Genomic DNA, 22,374 nt, shown 5'->3' with positions numbered 1-22,374 from the left:
ATGAAGGCCATCGCCGACTGGATGAGGAACAGCCGTCTGAAGCTAAACTCGGACAAGATTGAGGTACTCGTCCTCTGACCCACCCCCTCAGCCTGTGACGACTCCTGGTGGCTGACCACACTGGGGACAGCACCAACACCCACCCACCATGCACGCAACCTAGGATTCATCCTCGAATCCTCCCTTTCCATGTCTAAACAGGTCAACGCCGTCTCCTCCTCCTGCTACAACACCCTCCGCATGCTTCGCAGGATCTAAAAGTGTATCCCGAATGAAACAAGAAGAACGGTGACACAGGCCCTCCTCAGCAGCAGACTGGACTACGGCAATGCACTCTACGCAGGAATCCCAGCCAAACACCTTCGATGACTAGATCGCATCCAAAACGCCCCCCGCCGCAACCATATCACCCCCACCTAACAGCCCTACACTGGCTCCCCCTCGACAAGAGGATCACCTTCAAGCTCCTCACCCACGTACACAAAGCACTCCACAACACCGGACCAGCCTACCTGAACAACAGACTCAGCTTGCACACCCCCACCCGTCAGCTCTGCTCCGCCAGCCTCGCCCTCGCCGCTGTCCCCCGCATCCAACGAACGACCTCCGGTGGCAGATCCTTCTCCTACCTCTCCGCCAAGACCTGGAACACCCTCCCTACCCACCTACGGCAGACCCAAGACCTACTCTCCTTCAGAAAACTCCTCAAGACCTGGCTCTTCGAGCAGTAGCGACACCCCCCCACCCCCAGCGCCTTGAGACCCTCACGGGTAAGTAACGTGCTTTACAAGTATTGATTGATTGATAGTCCCTTGTTACAAGTTGCACAGTACTGGGGTGGCAGAAAAATCGCATGTAATTATTTTCTGTTACTTCGTGATAGATTTGCCCAGTAACGTACAGTTGCAAGGTTGATGGCATGGAATGGGGAACTGCCGCGAGGAGCAGATTTTTCTGGTCGTCAAACCACATGCAATTCGCCATTTCATGGGGTTTTCCCCTGCTATTATTAACCACCTGGTTCATCAGGTGGCAGATATAGAAATGTGTTTGGTTGGAGGGCGGTGGCAGCAGATGTAGGGGAGGGAAGGGGAAACATTTTCTAACAGGGCAAAGCATTGTGTGTTCTCCCAGTTAGTAAAAAACCAGCATAAGTCTTGGCAGCTACTGTTGCAGACAAAGTCTTATGCAGCTTTTCCTTCAAATATTTCCATCTGGAAAAATAGTGTCATGGTTTTCTACACCTGGTAAAATCCAGGTGCAGAAAAACCTAACAACTGATAATCAGCTGGAATGAAATTAATACATGAAAGTACCCTTTCATTTCTTTGCACTTGACTTAGTTGAGGGATAGGTCAAGGCATCGGGCTCGCAACACACAAGAGATTAGCATGAAGCAGAGGCCAAAAATGTAGGATACCAGATAAATGCAGTTGGCAACTCTGCAGGGGAAAATGCCTGTTGTCAATGGAGGGGACATTTTCATCCCAGAAGTCTACATTACAAATGAATGAATAGTTATTTTTTTTAAATAGATCAGTTTTGTGCCAGCCGATATGACTTAAATATCTGCCTCTGGGATTCTCATTACAACTCGATAGGGTACATGTTAGTTATGTGAGCCTATTAAAATTTTGAAAATTCTACAAATTCTCCCTCTTTCATCCGAGAGCTCTCAGGTTACAGTTCTTTCATTCTGCTGAGTCAGAAATACATCTCAACATTTTCAAAATTCTGCATTGATTTGACTGGTAAATCATATTTTTGGAAATTTACATCTATTAACTGTTGAATTTTAAATCTACAGGTGATTGAAACTAAGAGAGCAAGGTTTAGCGATACGCAACCAAATGTCAGTGCCAAAAGGAGTGTTATTTTGAAAAACTGACGGACATCCAGCATTCTAAGTTTAAACAATTTCCAAAATCTAGGCGTGGTGTTGACGTGGGAGCTGAGGAAAGCACTATACCTGTAAGTTAAGTCTCTAATTTTGCATTTCATTAACCCAGAGCAAAGCCATATCTGTGCACACAGCATCAGAAATAATGTCATAAAGACTAGTCACTTCATCATCCTCATCTGAAATATTATCTGAAAGACAAATTGCCTCAGCATGACAGAATAAACGTTAATCTAAAACCTCATCTAATTCCAAAGAGGAAGCACACACTGCATAAAAGAAAGTTATTGCAAAAGGTTTCTTCTCCATACCATCAAAGAAAAGACATTGAAAGAAGACTTTGAAGCCGACACATCCGACAGCCAAAGTCCCCGAGATTAAAAATCACTCTTGCTCAACAACCGTTTTTAACCAGTGACAACTTCGAGACTATCTGCCTCTGGGTACAACACCTCAAACCACTCGCTTCACTTTTGCAATACCCTTAAAGATACACCACTTCGTTATGTCCATGGCCATCTCAAATAAATGTTTCCTTTTTATTGTTTACTGTTCTCTGATGCATTCTGCGTAATTCACCCCAACATTATCTGTTAAGCAGCTGTATATGTAAAACTGTTAAATATAAAAACGGATTAATGGAACACCGGGGCACTATATCTAAGGTGAATCCCTGTCATCAAAACTACAAACTTTGCTCCATGTATAAGAAGTTTAAAAGGAACTGATGTTCTGCAACTGGTGATCCACAATAGTACTGTGCACGTACTAACGTCTTTAGTTACTCCCATTACGTCAGTGCAAAACGGAACTTAACATTTAATATTTAAATATCCAACTAACACCTTATCACTGCTTTGCTAAGAACCTATATAAATGAATATGAGAAAAATTTCAGTAACAAAATAAGTTGCTGCCGGAGAGGCCATAACGTGAAGACCATTATCTGCGAGAAACCTTTCAACAGGTGTTAGAGGGCAGCTTCCAGATATATTTTGCTCAATTCAAGTTTTAAGAAGATTGCTCATGATTTCTTTTAGAGATTAATGCTGACCATTATCTAAACAAGTCAGACTGTAGAATTGTCTTCACTCTTAATATGGCATATAAGCAAAAGAAAAACAAACTTGGTGACATTAGCTCTAGAAATAAATCTTATAAAAACACGGACTATGAGAACAAATTCAGTGTTCAAACCAGCCTTACTCAATGCAAAATAACCCAAGCTGGGGAAAAAAGATTCAGCCATAAATCTCATGTCACTGAACATGTGAGATTGCACACTGGGGATAAACTCTATCAGTGTTCTGAATGCCAAAAAAGTTTCTGCCGTAAATCACATCTCACTGAACATGTGAGAATCCACACCGGGGAAAAACCTTATCAGTGTTCTGAATGCCAGCAAAGATTTTGTAACAAATCAAGTCTTTCTCGACATGCAATAACCCACTCTGTGGAAAAACCTTATGAGTGCTCTGAATACCAGAAATATTTCATAGACAAAAGCAGTCTCACTCAGCATACAAGAACCCACTCTAAGAAAAAACGTTATCAGTGCTCTGAATGCCAGAAATATTTCAGTGGCCAAAGCACTCTCACTAGGCATACAAGAACCCACACTGGGGAAAAACCTTATCAGTGCACGGAATGCCAGAAAGGTTTCATTGACAAAAACAGTCTAACTCGGCATACAAGAACCCACACTGGAGAAAAACTTTTCAGTGCTCTGAATGCCAGAAATGTTTTGGTTACAAAAGCAGACTCACTGAACATACAAGAACCCACACTGGGGAAAAACCTTATCAGTGCTCTGAATGCCCAAAAAGTTTCAACCGTAAAGCAGTTCTACCTGAACATGTGAGATTCCACACTGGGGAAAAACCTTATCAGTGCTCTGAATGCCAGCAAACTTTTCGTAACAAACCAAGTCTTTCTCTACATGCAATAACCCACTTTTTGGAAAAACCTAATCAGTGCTCTGAATGCCAGAAATGTTTCAATGTTAAAAGCAGTCTCACTCTGCATTTAAGAATCCACACTGGGGAAAAACCTTATCAGTGCTCTGAATGCCAGAAATGTTTCAGTGAAAAAAGCAGTCTCACTCAGCATTTAACAATCCACAGTGGGGAAAAACCCTTTGAGTGCTCTGAATGCCAGCAAAGGTTTTCTAACAAAATAATCTTTCCCATCATACAATTATCCACTCTGTGGAAAAACCTTTTCAGTGCTCTGAATGTCAGAAATATTTCAGAGACAAAGGCACTCTCGCTCAGCATACAAGAGCACACACTGGGGAAAAACCTTATCAGTGCCCTGAATGCCAAAAAAGATTTTCTAATAGTCAGAGTCTTTCTCGACATGCAACAATCCACTCTGTAGCAAAACCTTATCTGTGCTCTGAATGCCAGAAATGTTTCAGTGACAAAAGAAGACTTACTATACATACAAGAACCCACACTGGGGAAAACCGTTATCAGTGCTCTGAATGCCCAAAAAGTTTCAGCCGTAAATCTTATCTCACTGAACATTTAAGAATCCACACTGGGGTAAAACCTTATCAGTGCTCTGTATGCCAGAAACGTTTCAGAGGTAGAGAGTGTTACATGCGCCATAAGCAAACGCATACCGTCCAAAATAATTTTCAGTGCTCTAAATGCCATAAAAGATTCAATTTCAAACGGAGTCTCACACTACATGAGCAAACACACACAGGAAAAAAACTTTACCAGTGCACTGAATGCCAGAAATGTCTCTTTGATAGGCATAGCCTCGCTAACCATGAGAGACTCCACACTGGGAAAAAAACCATATGAGTGCTCTGAATGCCAGAAAACCTTCAGAGAAAAACTCTTTCTCACTCGACATGAGAAACTCCACACTGGAGAAACTCCTTATGCCAGAAAAGCTTTTATCTGAAAGACAATGTTACATGTCATGAGAGATCCAATACTGGGGAAACACTTTATGAGTGCTTGTAATGCAAGCAAATCTTTGGTTACAAAGTGCTTTTCATTCGACATGAGTGTACTCACACGGGGGAAAAGCCTTAGGGCGTGAGATGCAGAAACCCTTCTAATGCAACCTGACTTTACATGAAAGAGCAAAAATTGGAGTTGCAATAGGATTTATCAATAAAATCTTGCAGTATAACTTAGGCTGCTGACCTCCAAAGAAATTTGTGGGATTGAAAATAGTCAACAAATTGGCAAAAATCAGCAGTTTTAGTATCTGAAAGTTACAAAACTCTCAAGGTCACTACTCGACTCAGTGAAAATCAACTAATTGCCACAAAATTCACAATATGAATGTCTAAAATGTACTAGACCTGAAAGGTTTCTTCTCACCCTTGTTAGCATGTGACTGAAATATATATTTTGGGTGCAGTGTTTTGTACACTTTGTGAACATTATTGAATACAGAATTTTCTTGATAAGATACAGCTGCAGTAAAACGTAATAAACAAGTTACTTACCTTTGGTAACACAGTTTCTGGTGGATACTCCTTTATCTGCTGGTTCCTCACCTAGGGAATATTCCCCAGGCTCCAGACTGGATCCTGAAACTTTAAAGCAGTATTGCTGCACGCCGGTAGTAGACATCGCGCAGATCAGTGTCAACGTCTTTCTGCTCCAGAGTGAGGAGCAGAGCTGCATATGAGCTCTAACCATTCTTATTGTGAACAAACTCAGGGGTTTGTGGGTTCATTATCTCTCAGGAATGTATCACATATGCAGGCCTTGTATAGAGGTTAATTTGCCTTTTTTAAATGAATAGAAATTCAGATGAGTCCTTTTCCATTTCTAAAAATTCAAATTGTATTCTCACCAACAAATGTATATATACATTTCTGAGTGATGTCAGCACAGTGCTCAAGCTGAAAGTGTTAGGATGATGAACCAATCAGATCCACATATTATACACAGAAACAGGACTGTGAATTAATTTTGTACAATACAAGTTAAGCAAAGCTGATTCTCAGGAGACATAGTTCATGTGAAACAGTCCCTGAATAGTCGATGTTTTGGCTGTTTTAGTTAATTAAATGGTCTAATCAGGACAGTACATCGCTGCCTCGCCCGTATACTTATCACACTGTATCCTGTGCACCTTAGCAAGGAATCTTCTGTTTCACAGGCCAGCGTACTCAGTAGGAAGTCAAATTCAACTAGGCAGTTCCAGCGCCCGTTCGCCTGACCAAACACCTGCAGCCAGTGAATGCTCTGCTCGCTGTCAAACAAGTTCAAGTCCTGATGAGGCCCTCATAATTGACTGTGTTGTCCGTGAGAAGCTGCACCAGCCCTCCTCTGTTGGTTGGCAAGAAGGCCTTCAGCACCAGTCAAAATGCTTGTAACTCCAACAGATAGATATAGAGTCTCGCCTCTGACTGTGACGAGGGTTCCATAATATCCTTCTCTCCCATATGGCCTCCCCAACCCAGAAGGGATACATTTGTCTCCACTGTTAAGTCTGGGTAGATTAAGGAGAGGGGTCTGCCACTGACACAATCTCTGTTGCTGTAGGAAATGTTGGATCCTGGCCACAACAGGGTTACTTGGTGTCAGAATGTACACAAGAAAGATGCATTGCAGCTGCGTCAGCTGTAGCAGAAGGTGACTCAGTGGCATGTTGTCCCCAGTGTCTTTGTGTGCCATGGCCATGAAAGAACTGGAAGACATCTTGGGTTTGCAGCGGGGTCTGGCGTTGGCAGTATTGAAAAATCCTTCCCTATCCAGAGAGGGGGACAACATTTGTTATGAAGTTGTCTAGTAGAAGCGGACGGACCGAAGGAATGTGCTATGGCTCTGCTTTCTGTCTGGGTCGAGTCTTTTTTGATTGCTAATGAGGGGAGAGCCATCCCATGGCATGTCCATTAACACTGCTTGGATATCTGTAGAGAAGTCCATAGACTTAATCCAGGCGCTGCACCGAAGTGCCACAGTTGTGCCTATCGACTGACCCAAGCAGTCTACAGTGTCGAGCCACAACGAATCCCAAACTTTGCAGCAACACATCCATCCTGAATAGCTTTTGTTACATACACCGGCAGAGTTTAGGCCACTGTATCCCACAGGGCATGATTATATTGGAGAGCATACCATTCAGATCCTCTAGGGTTTACTGATATGGAAAAATACATCATTAAATCACCAGTTTTGTTAGAAGCCTGCGCTTTTTACAAAAATGCCAGTGAATGTGATCTCCTTGTTGTATTGGTTCAGCGCTCGCAACTAAAAGGAGGGGTCTGCGCAGCAGGCAGGTGAGGGGTTCTTTGTATATTTACTCCTCACCTTCCTGGCTGCAGCACAGACTCTTCTACAGCCAGAGGAGAGAACCGACTGCACATCAAAAACCAAGGCACTGAAAGATCAGGTCGGTTATCCTGGCCTGTTGCTGCATTGTGCATCGGTCCTACAGCTTGCCTGTGCTACCAGTACCTCGCCTAGGGTGGCATAAAATGGTTACATTGGGCCCACAGGGTATATGGTGGCCCCTGGAGGGCCAGTATATTAATGCAGGGGTCCGCCTCCCACAGAGGGACCAGGAGCAAGGCAAGATTTTAATGCGGGCACACGCTGTCCATGGGCAGGCCCAAGGGGGCCACAGGGCACGTGGCGGTCCCAGAGGGGCAATATTTTACCTCAGGTCTGTAAAATATTTTACTTTAGGTCGGGCCCACAAAAAAACACCAGTGCCCCGTCCACTGCTTAAAAAACACAGGTTGAGCCCGCTGGCACCAGGCCCTTTGGTGGCTCCCACTCTCCCCTTTTCATGCAGCTGCTCCTCACCAGTGGTTTGGGGGTCAAGATACAGTAGTGAGGGTAGAGGTTGGTGTTTGGCACTAGGGACAGTGATAACGTGGGGGTCAGTTTGTTGGGGGTGTGTAGCAGGATAGAGGGCAGTGTTATGGCAGAAGCAGACAGGGTAGCTGTGCATTGTTTTGAGGGTAGGTAGCAATGTGGGAGTAGTTTTAGGGCAAGTGGAAAGGGCCAGTGTTTTGTGGGAACTTAGGACAGCAGTGTTTTGGGGAAAGGTGCTATGGTTTTTAGGGTTGGTGTGGTGGGTGGGGTAGGTGGCAGTGCTCCAGGTTAGGGTGGCATGGAAAAGGGCTCGTCTGTTCTAACTTCTTTTTGTTCTTGTGTAGAGTCTTGGAGGGTAGATTCCGCTGGTTCTAGAGCTCTTGAACTGTCTGGTAACTACAGTATATGCTTGATGCTTTAAGGCACCGGTCAGTCTGGGGCTCAGTACACTTCTGAGGAGATAGTACATATGATAAAACTCAGAACCTTTTGGGCTGGATCCATATATTTGAAGTCCCACTTGCAAAGAGTGGAGGTAACATGGTGCCCCTCCCAGTTTGCATCATGCCTATCCTATCTATCTAAGGCAGTCCTTGCAAGAGTAACAAGCATTGGCATAGCCAATAGGTCTCGCCTTTGGGACCTTTTAAGTATTTAGCCATGCAGCATATTATCTTGGGTGCTATACCATCTCATGTTACTTCACGTGTCACTGGTGACTGGCCATGCTGTGGCTAGAAGCACTGCATCTCTCGCAATGGCAGCCTAATCAGTGCTAAATATTACTATTAGCCGGAACAAGAAAGTAATCAACATAATGTAATATTCTACTGTTTTTACATTGTTTACTCTTTGTTTATCTATAGTTGTCGCACTACTTACTTGATATCAAAGGTGAAATGTTTGCATATATTCTGAAGTAGATCGGGTTTAAATAAAGTCCTGTGATATACTGGTCCAGATTTCTCTGCGTTTTATGAAAAAAGGTGCAGAGACACCACTTAAATACATGTGTCTCTGGTAATGTTCATTGACGAGTATTTCCGGCTCCCACTGGTGGGTTAGGTGTCATCTACTGCTGACGCATTATTACCAAGCCCAGAGCCCAGTAGCCTAGGGTAGTCCTAATTTACCCAAAACAGATAACAGCTCTCCAATCAATGGTGAAGAATTTGCAAAGTTCACGAAATACTAAGGTGTTACTCGCTGGGAAATTACTCTAATGGCCGGGTGGAAAGATTTAGGCCCACTTTAGAGGGCCCTTTGGTTAACTAAGCTCTTTATCTGGTGCGAGGATTATGGAATTACAAAACATAGTGCTAGGAAACGTTGGCAGGCAGAGCTGGTGTCTGGGCATACAATACTAACTCACCTTCCTCCAGTGCCACTCTACCCACCACAGGGTAATATGAGGGCAGCCTGATGGTCTTTACATCACGTGGTGCCAAACAGCAAATTCCTCAAGGCTAGGAGCCAAATGAAGATGGAATAGCACAAAAACCTGTTGTTCCATGCAAAGTGCCATCAATTTAAGAAGCGTGACTGGGCTCCATGTAGAGTATAAGGCCCAATCGGCTCTCTCTTTCTCCTTTCGCTCTTCGACTCCTCTTTTTGTCTTCTCCATGAAAGTGGGGAGGTGTTAAGTGCTCTCGGGAAGCCCCGGGCAGGGCAGTAAGTTGGGATCTGGACTCCGGGAGCTACTGAGGGGCGATGGGGGAAGGAACGATCACGAGGGAGGGAGGTCAGTGGCAGAGAAAAGGAGGAAGGAGAGAAAGGGCTGCAAAATGAGGGAACGTCCTTCTAATTACTGCTCTATGCGAATTCCGCGCTGAAGAAAGTCAAAGCGACAAATTTTCGAATTATGTGCAAAAAAAAGTCAGCATGGGGGCTTCAACCTGCTTTGTTGCTCGCACCCAAAGCCAGAATCACTGAAGCCGAAGGCCAGACACACCACAGCAGGATTGACACATTATATCAGTTTTGATTGGCATGTCTGATCCATTGACAGGACCATGAAAGGGCCCGTGTAAACACTGTAGCTAATGAGCCAATGAGAGCACTCCCCAAGGTGACCCGAGCTCTTGTCCCCAAGATAACATTAGTGGTAATGCCAGCCATAAAGAGTCTAGCGCCTAGAGTCCAGGTGCCATAAAAGCTTTTGGGGTCATATTTCGGTACCTGAGAGTGCTAGGACCTTCTGGTTTGTGTGTGTGTTTGTGTGTGTGTGTGTGTGTGTGTGTAACTTATAACAGCTCTTCTAATGTTTGATTAAAGCTTCCCGTCATCTTTGAAGGTATAGCGCTGGCTGGACTTTGAGTGTGAGGGTTTTGCCAGGTCATGTGGTATCTCCTGCTTCACAGAGTGAGAGTTCAGTGCTCGTCCTTGCTACCTAGACAGAGTCATGTGCCTAAAGGAATTAACTCAATTTCCCTCTTGGAGTACAAAGTACCATTGGCTCTGAGCTATTAATTGTAAACACAGGAACCCTAGCAAACACTGACTGCCCTAGGCTCGATACTGCCACGCGGATGCTCGGAACAGACACTGGCATGTTCGGGGAACCGGTGTCCTGTTCACATGACAAATACGCCGTCACCTGCTCTTGTGTGCTCATTATCGATTGTGGCCAGTCCATCGGTTTCTCCCTGTGCAGCGTCTCATGTGACCCTGAGAGCTGGGAAGTCTCAGTCTCTCGTGAAGCCATCGGTCACCCCGACACTCCATCTAAGCATCATCTGCGTTCGCTTCTTCCAGTGACGTCCAAGGTGCAGGATAAAAGAGGCCCGAGCTGTCGGCACCATTTCAGATTTCACCCTCATCACCTGGGCTCATGTTAAATGTACTGAATATAGCACAAGATTCGCTTTCTCAGGAGAGTCTGGACTCACAGAGTGCTTAGATATTTGTCTCATTAAAATCACAGCATCTCCTGGGAATGTGGCCTCACTATTACAATGACTCATGATTTAAATGCATATCTAGACGACCGCGAGCAGGCAAATGTAAACAAGCCATGCTAATTACAAACAGAAGGCCCCTGCGCGCCGCTGCTCGCTCCCGCAAGGTGCACGAGTGTGTGGAAAAGAGCTGACCAATGTCTAAAGGTCATCTCCTAGAGCAGCGCTAGGCTCGACCTAAGAACGGACCCCCTTTCACAGGAGCAGCACAACGGAAACATTTCGTTCTGCGTTTGAGTTCTGTATTTTTTTGTGTTTTTCAAATTATTTAATTTTGTGTACATTTAAGTGTTTACATCAGTGGTCTCCATTCTTTTCTTTAGTGAGGGCTACTTCTGATCAGTGAAAATTGTAAGCTGCTGGAGGCTAAACACATTGTTACCACCCCCAAGCCCAGCTTTGTTGCTTGAGGCCTAATGTCCATAGAGCTATACTGTGGCTTGAGCCAAATACTTTGACTAAGGGCCCTATGGCAGGGCTACCATGTGTGTCAGTTAGAGTGCGGCCATTGGGGATGCATGAGCATGTGTATGTATGAATGGGATGTATTTATAAGGGTGACTGAGAGCCTGCGTTGTATGTACTTGCTGCACAGGACATACCTTTCGTCATATTTCACACTGTTACATGTAGAACTCTATCATACAATCTTTTTTTTAAATGGGAGAAATTTAAAGTGCAAACAAATGTTCTTCAAATAATTTAATAATATGGAACATTTTTCTGCACTTTAAATTTGTCTCGTTTTAAAAAATGGCTGTATATTTCAGTTATACTTATACAATGTCTACTGGCCACTGGGAGTAAGGGGCCTGCTGTATGTACATGCGAACCTTTTAAATGGTAGAAAATTAAAATGAAGAGTTAACGTAATCATTGAGGTATCTTCATTTTAATTTTCTCCCATTTAAAAGCATGCAGTAAACATCATTTTGTTCACAGCTCCAATATTGAGTTGTCAAGGTTTTTTTATTTAAGAGTTAAATACCTCAATGCTTCAGTGGTTCACCTCGGGTTCGCAGCCTGGGTCATAAATCTGACTGATCAGTGCTCATCACACCATAAATGGTATATTCACCAATAACATCAATTTAGCGGTCGGAAAAGTTCTGTCTTTGGTGAGGACTGATTACAGGGCAATTTTGTTTAAATTGCGTGGTCCAGCTGTGCAATCCGTTTCCTCCAAGACACCAACAGTATTAAAATATTGTGCATGGAAGAAAATTGATAATAACAAACTAAATCATCTTCTATGTGGCTCTTAGCTCTCAATTAATAATGATGTGGAGCTGCTGCCAGGAGTGAGGCCTGGGTTGTTGCAGCTGTCTCTCAAGTAGCGCCTTTTATATTAAAGACTAACCATCGGTCCACGCCATGGTACTCCTGTGTTATATAGCAAGAAACAGTGATTCTTGTGGAAACAATAGTCTTTGATACATGTAATAAAAATGCACAATGGCAATGTACAAGGGTCAAGTGGATATCAGACAAAAAGTAGCTGAGTACACCGTAATTGCGTATTTGTAGTTTATAATAAATATTAAGACAAGTTTCAGATATACATAACAAATGGTGCTTTGTGTCCCCAGTGAGAAATTGGAATGAAATAAAGGGATAATAAGTGACATCTAGTGACAATTATAATATGGTTTCCATTACTTTGAAGAAACGACGATTTTAAACTCTCAACAATTTTTATACAACACTGTAAACAATAGTCAATGTTGGGATAGTGATTTGTTTCTTTTACTGTCGACGGCGTTTCGACCCGTTCATAAATCCTGGGTCTCTTCAGGACCTAATGATATAGGGGGCTACATCGCTTGGTGGCATACACGCCGTGAGGGCAACGCCGGTGCAGAGCGGCAGAGCAAACCACCTACCTGACACCAGAGCCCCGTGAGGGCAATGGCAGGAACTGCAGCACAGCTCTCCCCCTAGCAGTGAGGGACTGCATTCCCCAGGTGCCCCAGGGTCGAACGGCACACCTGGGACGTCACTGGTTGCGCCCGGAGTCGCTACTAAACATCGGAACGCCTCTCGTCCTGCAGAACGCACGCGGACTTCGCCGGGCTAAGGGTGGGCCGTCTGTGGCCGTCATGGGAAGGAGGAGGATGGGACGGGCCCTGTCCTTAACAACTGCGGATCTGGAAGTAACTGTGAACATCACTGGACAAACATCTGGTTAGTACAAGGAGCAATCTTGTATATTGAAGTAACGGGTGATTCTGTGAGTCACCACTGGGACTAGAGACGCTTGGGAGTGGTAGTGGGCGGCTGTAATTGCTGGACATTTAGCTGTGTATAGTGTTTTGGAACCTGGGTAACCTCCTGTTGCCCGACTCACTAAATCTGATTAGCACACTAACATGGCAAGTGCGGTTCAAACCAGGTCTTCAAAGCTCCCTAAATGTACCTCCCCGGATCCACCAAAAAGTAGTAAACTTAAAGGAATCCCGACATCGATCCGGGATAAACCAACTGCTATCGATAGAATGTTGCGTAAAGCATTAGGGGAAGTAGCAACTGAGATTGAGCGCATGAGAGGCGCCTCTCATTAACCCCCCAGCTTGTTTTACCAACTCCGCAGCAGGATCAGGAAGCCCAATCATTTCCATCATTGGCTTCCCCTGACCTCGGGATATTCGATATCCCTTGTGCTCAAGAAGGGACCTCACTGGTACAGGAGACATCATCAAGGGGGAAACACTACAAACAAGCAAGACTAGGAAAACTAACAGGAAAATAACCAGGCGTAAGAGGGTCACTTTGAATAAGGTCCCAATAGACACCTCCACCACAGAAGCAAGGCCTCCTGGAGGTATTGAATTAAACACACAAGTGCCCCCAATGTGGGTAGCCCAAATAATATCTAACCTACAGAACCACCTAGAGCAACTAGTCACCAACCAAACCAAACTGATCCTCAGTAGGTTGGATAAAGTAACAACCCTGGTTAAAACAAAGGGGTCGGTCGGTGGCAGCAATCCCCCCCCCCCTTGGGTAATACCCCATTTGGGGAGGGTACCAGCATCAGCTCAGATATACTATCTATAAACAGGCCCCAAAACGAACAAAGTAACACTATCATACACCCCTTGATCCCCTCGAACACACAATCAGCAGGCTTGACACAGGCCCCCCCGAGTTTGCCCGCTATCAGTAGGGAAGTTCCCCAGGGAGCGCCAAAAGGCATACACCGAGCTATGGTCCACAGACAAGCTTCACCCCCCCTGTGAGTCAGTGTCAATTAGAGAATTCCGCCACTAAGGGGCATCCCAACACGTCAGTAACCCTTAACCAACCTCCTGACTCAGCCCCCTACGTAATTAGCCTCACAGGAGTTCCGGTGCTGAGATCAGATCAGTTGGAGCCCTATGGCGAGCTCAAAAATAAAACCATTTTCTGGTTAAATAAGTGTAGGCCCTTAGTAGGCAAGGAACAGGGGGAAATACTAATGGTACGACGGGTGAATTGGGTGGGAACCAGGCGCAAGGATAACAACGGGTATTGTGTGGTGGTGAACTTTCGAAATACGCAGGTTGTTGACCAGATACTAAGGTGGGGCCCAACCACAGATTCGAGTAATATCAGGTCTATGCCCCTGAGCTTCTTCTATCCCAGGGGGGCATACAACTGGGGGCGTGCCATGGATTGTCAGAGATGTAGGGAGTGGAACCTCGTCGGGCATAGTCGTAGATCTCACTATGTAGCAACGAGGACCCAGGGAGGGATTGACCTCCAGAATAGATTTGACCCTTTGTCGACCCTAGAAGAATTGGACTGACTAGGGATAGACACAAACCCCCGGTATAACCAAGACAGGGATAAGAGTCCTGAACAGGATAAGGCACCCCTGACTCAAACACTGCGGCGCGAGTTATTGAAGAGAGGGGACGATAAGTGGGTAACTATTGCAGAGAGCTCACAATCAAGTACCGCAATTGAGATTGAGATAACTGGGCCTGATAGCAGTGCTCTAGGCACACAATTAACAAAATCATATAACTTAGCCGACCCAAATGAAACTCCGGTAATTGAGGGAATGCAACGACTCTCCCCCTCATGGCCAGGGCAAGAAGACCCGATAGGCTGGACGGATTAAAAATAATATCCTGGAATGTAGCAGGACTCGCGGCCAAATATGAGGAGCAGGAATGGAGGCAAGACATTACCGGGTTTCACATAATATGTCTTCAGGAAACCTGGATGATTGATTGTAACCATTTCTCCCTGGAGGGGTTTAAGTGCTTCTCAGTCCCTGCCCAAAAGTCAGCTTCAGGGAGAGCCATAGGAGGGTTGATCATATACGTGGATCTTCTCATAGAAGGGGTTTGGTCCAACCTCAACTGGTCATCACACAATATGCAGGCTTTGGGCTTCCGCTCAAAAGGTGTGAACATCACCCTGATCAACTGGTACAATGCGGTGGGAGCAAATGCGAAGTTGGTAGCAGCACCGTCTGTAGTTCTTGTAGGTGATTTCAATTGTCACCTGTGCGCAAACCTAAGACCACTTAATAAGGATTGGTCGCGTTGCACAGTGGAGAAAGGGCCACACTTCTTGCATTCACCTGAAGGGGCAGACTTAGATAGGGTGCTGAAAGGCCACAATTTGGTCCACACTATGGACCTGGTAGGACTGGGTAGCGGCGGGGAGCTTAATCCCACCTTTAAGGGCAGAGGTTGTCGATCTTATATTGATTATATCATGGTCTCGTCTATACTTAAAGCTTGGGTCAACAGGGCAGATATAGAATGGAGCATATTTAGCGACCATAACCCCCTGGTGTTAGAGCTAAAAGGCCCAATTATTAAAAATGTATCATGAGGGGCAGATTCTGTAGAGAAGATATCAGACATGGGGAGGAGACTTAGATGGTCTAAAATAGATGGGGATAGTTTCTATAAAACCTTAATAACCACAGGGGCAGACGCACTTAATGTATGCCTCGACCCCAATATTGAGGGGGCTGCGGTAGTAACTGCATTTGAAGAGATGGCGCACCTCATTGAAGGACTATTAAAGACCACTAAGACTAGGATAGTAACTACCACCCCTAGATGGTTTGACAAAGAATGTTCAAAGGCACATAAAGAGCTTAAATCCAGCCAAAAATTGCTTCCTAGTGATAAGTTATATATCGCCCAATGCAGGCTGATATACGAAGGTACTTAAAACCCTTATAACTAGCCTCCAAACGCAAGCCTGGGAGGACCTAAGGGAGGCGGCGGACAGAAGAGACTTGAGTGAGTTCTGGAAAATTATAAATAAACCGTGTTTCCAGGACTCAAATGCCCCACAGGTTTTAAATACTATTTTGCCAGAGCAGTGGTATTCCCACTTTAAAAACCTATATAATCATACGGGTGAAATTAATAATGATGAAGGGCAGAAGCTAAAATTGATTGCAAGGCCAGAGATCACCCTGGCAGAAGTAGAAGGGGCCATCCTGGAACTAACTAAAAATAAGGCGCCTGGCCCTGATGGCATACCTCCCGACCTATACCGTAGTAAAGTGGAGCTGTGGGCTCCCATTTTCACGAGGGTCCTGAACGCGACAGTGGAGGCGGGTCTGCCGCGCTCTTGGTCATCTGCAACAATAGTTTGATATTTAAAAAAGGAAACCGGGATAACCCCCAATGCTATCGCCCGATATCCTTGATTGATGTCACGGCGAAGGTACTGGGCCGTGTTGTCCTAAATCGCCTGACTGAATGGGCAGATACCCACCAGCTAATAACGGACACACAATATGGGTTCAGGGAGGGAAGGTCAACTACGGACCAATGCATGAACCTTTACCTGCTGGTCACCAAGTACACCATAGCCAGCAAGGAGGCGGTCTACTTGGGGTTCATGGATCTCTCTGCGGCTTTTTATCATGTGAACAGGGAGAAGCTATGGGCCCTGATGATAGGCCTAGGGGCGGACCAGGACTTAGTTAACATCCTTAAAGCCTTGTACTGGAATACCACTGCGTCTGTCCATTGTAACCAAGACGGAAGTAGGACCTCATAATTCCCATGCACCAGCGGCGTGCGGCAGGGCTGCATTTTAGCTCCTTTTCTGTTTTCACTTTATATTAATAACCTAGATAGTGAACTAAGCAAACTTGGAGTAGACTCCCCTCAAGTAGGCACTCGTCCAGTCCCCGTCCTGCTCTACGCGGACGACGCGGTGTTGCTAGCCTGGACACCGTGGGGGTTACAGAGGCTGATTGACGGATTTGTAAGCTTTATGTCCACACTTGATTTATCAGCAAATCTGGACAAATCCTATGTCATGCTTGCGGGGGCCAGACCAGATAAGAAATTTTCTTATAGGATAGGTACCTATAAAATTGGTCTGGTTCAGTCCTTCTCCTATTTGGGTGTATTATTTGACGGGCTTTTAAAGTTTAGACTCCTTGTGGATAAACACTGCTCTAAACTGGTGGCCTCAACTGGTGCAATAATGAGTTATGGGCGAAGGCTGGGAAGATGGTCCCCCGAGAAAGTGATGAATTTGTATAGATCAATATGTTGCGCCAAGGCAGCCTACGGGGCTGAAGTTTGGGGATTTGTGAACATACATCAGGTTCAGGCAGAGGAAAATAAATTCTTTAGAAGGATACTGAAAGTCCCACATAGTACATCTGCCTATATTACACATGAAGAACTGGGAGAAGCCTACATCGAAGATCAAATCAAGGTCAGGCCGCTTTTGGCCTGGGTGAAGATCTGGTCCAACCCCGAGGCAGGCCTTAGTAGACAAATTATCACAGATTGTCTGAATAGAGACAATGGGAGCTCTATCCCCTGGCTAAAATATGTAAAGTGTACTCTAGAGGACATTGGCTGTAAGAACCTCATCACTAAGCCTGAAGCCGTTACTCCTCAGGATAAAACGAGAGTCAAGAAAATGTATCGGGAATGGACAACTGTAAGCAGGGCGGCCACTGAAGAGCGCAAACCCACAGTTGTTGCTTACAGATTACTGACAATGGAGAGTGGAAGGGAACCCTATCTCTCACTGACCCATAATGCACAGGACAGATTTTATATGACCCGTTTTAGGTTTAACCTTTTGCATCACTTATTGTCCGGTCCCCCTGGTTTTGCCTTAACGGTTGAGCAGAAGGGTACCTGCGGCTGCAACAATAGGTCTCCGCAGGATACCCTTCATTTTGTTTTGTTATGCTCATTTTATACATTACCTAGGTGCAAGTTCCTTGTGGGAATCTTGAAAAGAGCTAAGTTTAAACACGCGAAGGTAGCTTTATTGTTCTTGCAAAAGGCCAATGACGCATATACCCTGTCCTGTATCACGAGTTTTATTAAGATGGCGGTGAGGATAAGGAATTCAAGAGAGATGAGTTAATTGCAATGCTCTTTAACAGAGAGACTCTTGACAAAATGAAATGAAATGTTATGAAATGAATGGCTTTTTTTTTTTTCAAAACCAGTTTTATTAGAGGTTCAAGCAAATGCAGGCACAGCCCTCCACAGTCAGGAGGGGACTGTCATTAATAATCATGACAAAAGCAAAAGTAGAGCATAGCATCAAACCTCTCCTATGAAGAATTTTGTATCTAATAAGAAGAGAACACACAGCCACCCACCACCCCCCAAAACGACTCCCAACTCCCAACTACAACCCACCCCTTATCCCTCCCTAACCCTGTGCACGTGATCACTAAACATCCAGGACAAAAGATGTACATAGATAGGGCCGGCCACCGGCCTAATGCGCAGAGTCCACGTCGTGGGGTAATGCATCATCCATGTCCATAGGGGGATCGAGGGGGAGGCCCCTATAGTGTGCCCACCTTTTCCAAATTTTAAAATGTTTACGGGGGCATCCCCGAGCTTCGAAGACAGGCTGCTCCAATCCCATAGCGAAATCCAGGCCCGCCTTCCAGGCCCCCAGAGGAGGGGCGCGCTCACTTTTCCAGGCCTGCGCCAAGTCCCTCTTTGCCACTACCAGTCCCAGCAACAGCAGGTGGCGCTTGTAGACATTGCCCCCAACATTTTCAAGCACATGCAGAAGGCCCAACCGGGGTGTACGAGGCAGGTCCCATCCCAGCACCTCAGACAAGCAATCCCAAACCCCGGCCCAAAACCGAGTCAGCCGCCCACAGGACCACACAGTATGGAAAAGGGTGCCCCTCTCCGAACCACACCGCAGGCATTCAGGGTTTGCAATCAGGCCCGCCACAGTCGCTCCCTCGTAAAGTACGCGCGATGCAGATATTTGAATTGAATAAAGCGGAGGCGTACGGCAATGGCAGTCCCCCTAGGGGATTCCAGGGCTTCGCGCCAGTCATCTTCGTCCAAGGGGCCGACATCGGCCTCCCACTGGGCCTTCAGCGCCAAGAGCGAGGGGGAGCAGTGCGTGACCAGGGAGCGGTAGATCTGGGAGACTTTTTTGGCACCCAAGTCGCCCATAAACAACTTCGCCTCTATGGGACTAAAGTCCGGGAGCTGCTCCAGCCCCACCAGGCTAGGAGCAAGGGCATGGCGGAATTGGAGGTAGCGGAAGAACTGGGACCTGGGCATGCTGAATTCGGTGCTAAGCTCCTGAAAGGATTTAAGAGTGGTGCCGGAGAGGACATGCCCTAAGGACGAAACCCCGATTGCATCCCACCCATCAAAGCCCTGTAGCGACGCCAGCGTCGGCAGTAGGCCATTGCGCCACAGCGGTGTCTCCGCCGTCAGTCTACCCCACCACCCCGTACGGTGAAGGGCCCTCCGCCAAACGGCAAACACTAGCTGGGTAACACGCGGGAGCGCCCGCCTCTTCCTGGCCGAGTAGAGCAGAGTGTGGACAGAGGCGTCACCCATCAAAAGGTGTTCCAGGGCGTAGGCCGGATCACCACGGTCCCCATACCACCACTCATTAAGCACCAGGAGATGGGAGGCCTGATAGTAGGATAGCATGTCCGCGGTAGCCAGGCCACCGCAGTAGGTAGAGAGGAAGCACGTCCGGAGCGCCACCCGAGAGGCACCTCCCGCCCACAGGAACCTTCCCAGCACCGAATCGACACTGCGGAACCACTGCGGGTCGATCGGATAGGGGTGGTTCTGTAGCTGGTAGAGAAGACGGGGCAGAGCCACCATTTTGAAAATGGCCGATCGGCCATGGATGTTAAGGGGCATGCGAGTCCATGTTTTGATGTCCAGCTGGACCCAATCCCAGACTGGCTGGATATTACGGCTCCACGCCTCGGTAGGTGAGGCGGAAAGGAAGACTCCCAGGTATTTCACACCTGTTACTGCCATCCGAAGGGACGCTGCCCATGGAAGGTCCACTGCACCACCGCCCAACACCCAAAGAGTCGACTTGCGGGGGTTAAGGTAGAGGCCCGACACCCGGCCGAAGCCCTGCATTAGCTCCAGGACCCGGGGGCCCGTGACCCGAAGGTCGGTCATAAAGAACAGCACGTCATCCGCGTACAGAGCGATGCGGTCAGTGTGGGTCGCACTCCAGATGAAGCCTTGATACAGCGCATCCGCGCGGACCCTGGCCGCCAGCGGTTCCATGGCCAGCGCGAACAAGTAGGGAGAAAGTGGACATCCCTGCCGCGTGCCCCGAGTAACCGGGAAGCGCGCCGAGATCGCCCCCGAGATCCGCACCGAGGCAGTAACCTCCGTGTATAACAGGCGGACGTAGGAGACAAAGACCGGGCCTAAGTTCAGCAGTGGTAGAAGCGTGAACAGGAAGGTCCAGCTGACTGAGTCGAAAGCACTGTCAATGTCAGCCAGCAATAGTGCAGCCTGGTCCTCCGACGCCCCAATAGCGTCAATTGCCGCCTGCGCCCGCCGTATGTTGTGCCGTGTCGCCCGGTGCGGCATAAAGCCGGCCTGATCAGGGTGGACAAGGGCGGTGATGTGGGGAAGCAAGCGGTTAGCAAGTGCTTTGGCCAAGAGCTTGGCCTCAAAATTAATAAGAGAAATGGGGCGGTAAGAGTCGTGCCGGTCCGGAGGCCTCCCCGGCTTCTGGAACACAACGATCTCGGCATGTCGCCAGTCCGGCGGGAGGCGGCCCTGCCCACGCGCCATCTCCAACGCACGCAAGTAATGCGGCCCGAGCTGCAGGTGGAACTTTCTATAGAACTCACTGGGGAAGCCGCTCGGCCCAGGGGCTTTGCCCACATTTAATTGACCCAGCGCGTCTCCAAGCTCCTCTGCCGTCAGGGGAAGGTCAAGAGCATCACGCACCTCATCAGACACCGTAGCCGGGGGGACCGAGGCAAGATATTCGGCGATGGCAGCGGGAGCAACCGCCTCCCGGGAGGCGTATTGACTCCTATAGTAATGCGCAAAGCTGGCAGCCAGCGTAGCCGGGTCTGTGATGGCAACACCCGCATCGTCCACCAGGCCTGGGAGCGTAAGGGGCTGCAGGGTCTGCTGACATAGCCGGTGAAGCATGGTACAAGACTTGTCGCCCCACTGATAAACCCGGCTACGGGTGGCCAGCCATGCTTGTCGAGCCTCATTTAAGAGGACCGAGGAGTGTGTCTGTTGCGCCTGCAGGAGTTGCCTCAGTGTGAGGTCATCCGCCAGAGTTCTGTGGCGGGCCTCCAAATCCTCCACCCGCTCCGCCGCTGCGGCAATACCTTCCAACCGTGCCCGCCGAGCCGAAGCGCACCAGGCCAGATCGACTCCTCGCATGGTGGGTTTCATGGCCTCCCAGACCGTCACCGCATCCACCCCCACCCCCAAGTTATCCTGCCAGTACTGGGCGATAGCGCCGCGAATATGCTGGGAGTAGTCAGGCCGCTGCAGATGCCACGTGGACATCCGCCAGCGGAAGGGTTGGCGCGGTTGATGCAGGTCTAACCGGACTGCGACCGGGGAATGGTCGGAGAGCCCACGGGGCCGTATAACCGCCCCCCTCACCCTGGCAAGATAGGCCCGTGGGATGAAGATGTAGTCTAGGCGCGAAAGGGAGCCATGAACTGCCGAGACGTACGTGTACTCGCGGCGCTCCGCATGCAAATGCCTCCACACATCAGTCCAGCCCAGCGCATCCAACAGAGTGCCCAACCGCGTAGGCTGGGGGGCAGGCGCCACCCCTTGCCTTCGCTGCCGGTCCATAGCCACATTCACAACATCATTCCAATCGCCGCCGATCACCGCCAAGGAATCAGGGAGGTCAGCCCATGGAGCGAGTATACGTTCAGCCAATGCCCATTGCAGGGGGGGGGGCATACACACACCCAAACACCACCGGTTCCACACCCACTCTCCCTTGGATGAATACAAAGCGCCCCTGGGGGTCAAGCCACTGGCGCTCGTGCGTATACGCCAGGCGCCTATGAACAAGGATAGCCACCCCTCTGGAGCCCCTGGCAAACCCAGCATGGAATACTTGGTGAAAACCAAAACGCTGGAGACTGAGGGCCTTCGTGCCAAGCATGTGTGTTTCCTGGAGCATGAGCACATCCACAAGATCCCTCTTGGCCCATCGCAGGACCGCCCCCCGCTTGATCTTATCCAAGAGCCCCCGGACATTCCAGCTAAGAACATGCATAGTGGTGCTATGAGGCACCAAACGAATTGCGTCAGCCATCATCACGACACAACGAGCCCCACACACCTCAGCCCGGGGCCCTGGGCCCAACCCACGTAGCAGCAGTATGTAGACAGATCACGTGCACCCCAAGAAACAGTTCCCCACTACCCACGCCCCCCACACCAACCACCCCCCCAACACCCCAAGAAACAAACCCGGA

The 22,374-nt window shown here is 47.7% G+C and overlaps 1 protein-coding gene and 1 pseudogene across 4 annotated transcripts in view; both read left to right on the top strand.

Annotated features, from left to right (window-relative positions):
• The window catches only part of LOC147737386 (uncharacterized), a 117,472-nt gene that overhangs the window by 69,671 nt on the left and 25,427 nt on the right, over positions 1-22,374 (top strand). For all 4 annotated transcript variants that reach the window (XM_086928210.1, XM_086928141.1, XM_086928281.1 and 1 more), the window contains exon 3: positions 1,808-1,971. The gene's annotated coding sequence lies outside the window, so the exon portion shown is untranslated. The remainder of the gene's footprint in view (positions 1-1,807; positions 1,972-22,374) is intronic.
• LOC147737387 (uncharacterized) lies at positions 3,000-4,816 on the top strand (annotated as a pseudogene).

This window comes from Lissotriton vulgaris, chromosome 1_1 (genome assembly GCF_964263255.1).
Source record: "Lissotriton vulgaris chromosome 1_1, aLisVul1.2, whole genome shotgun sequence".
Classification (NCBI taxonomy): Eukaryota; Metazoa; Chordata; class Amphibia; order Caudata; family Salamandridae; genus Lissotriton; species Lissotriton vulgaris.
The sequence above is the reverse complement of the archived record's forward strand: the minus strand, read 5'-3'. Positions and strand labels throughout refer to the sequence as shown.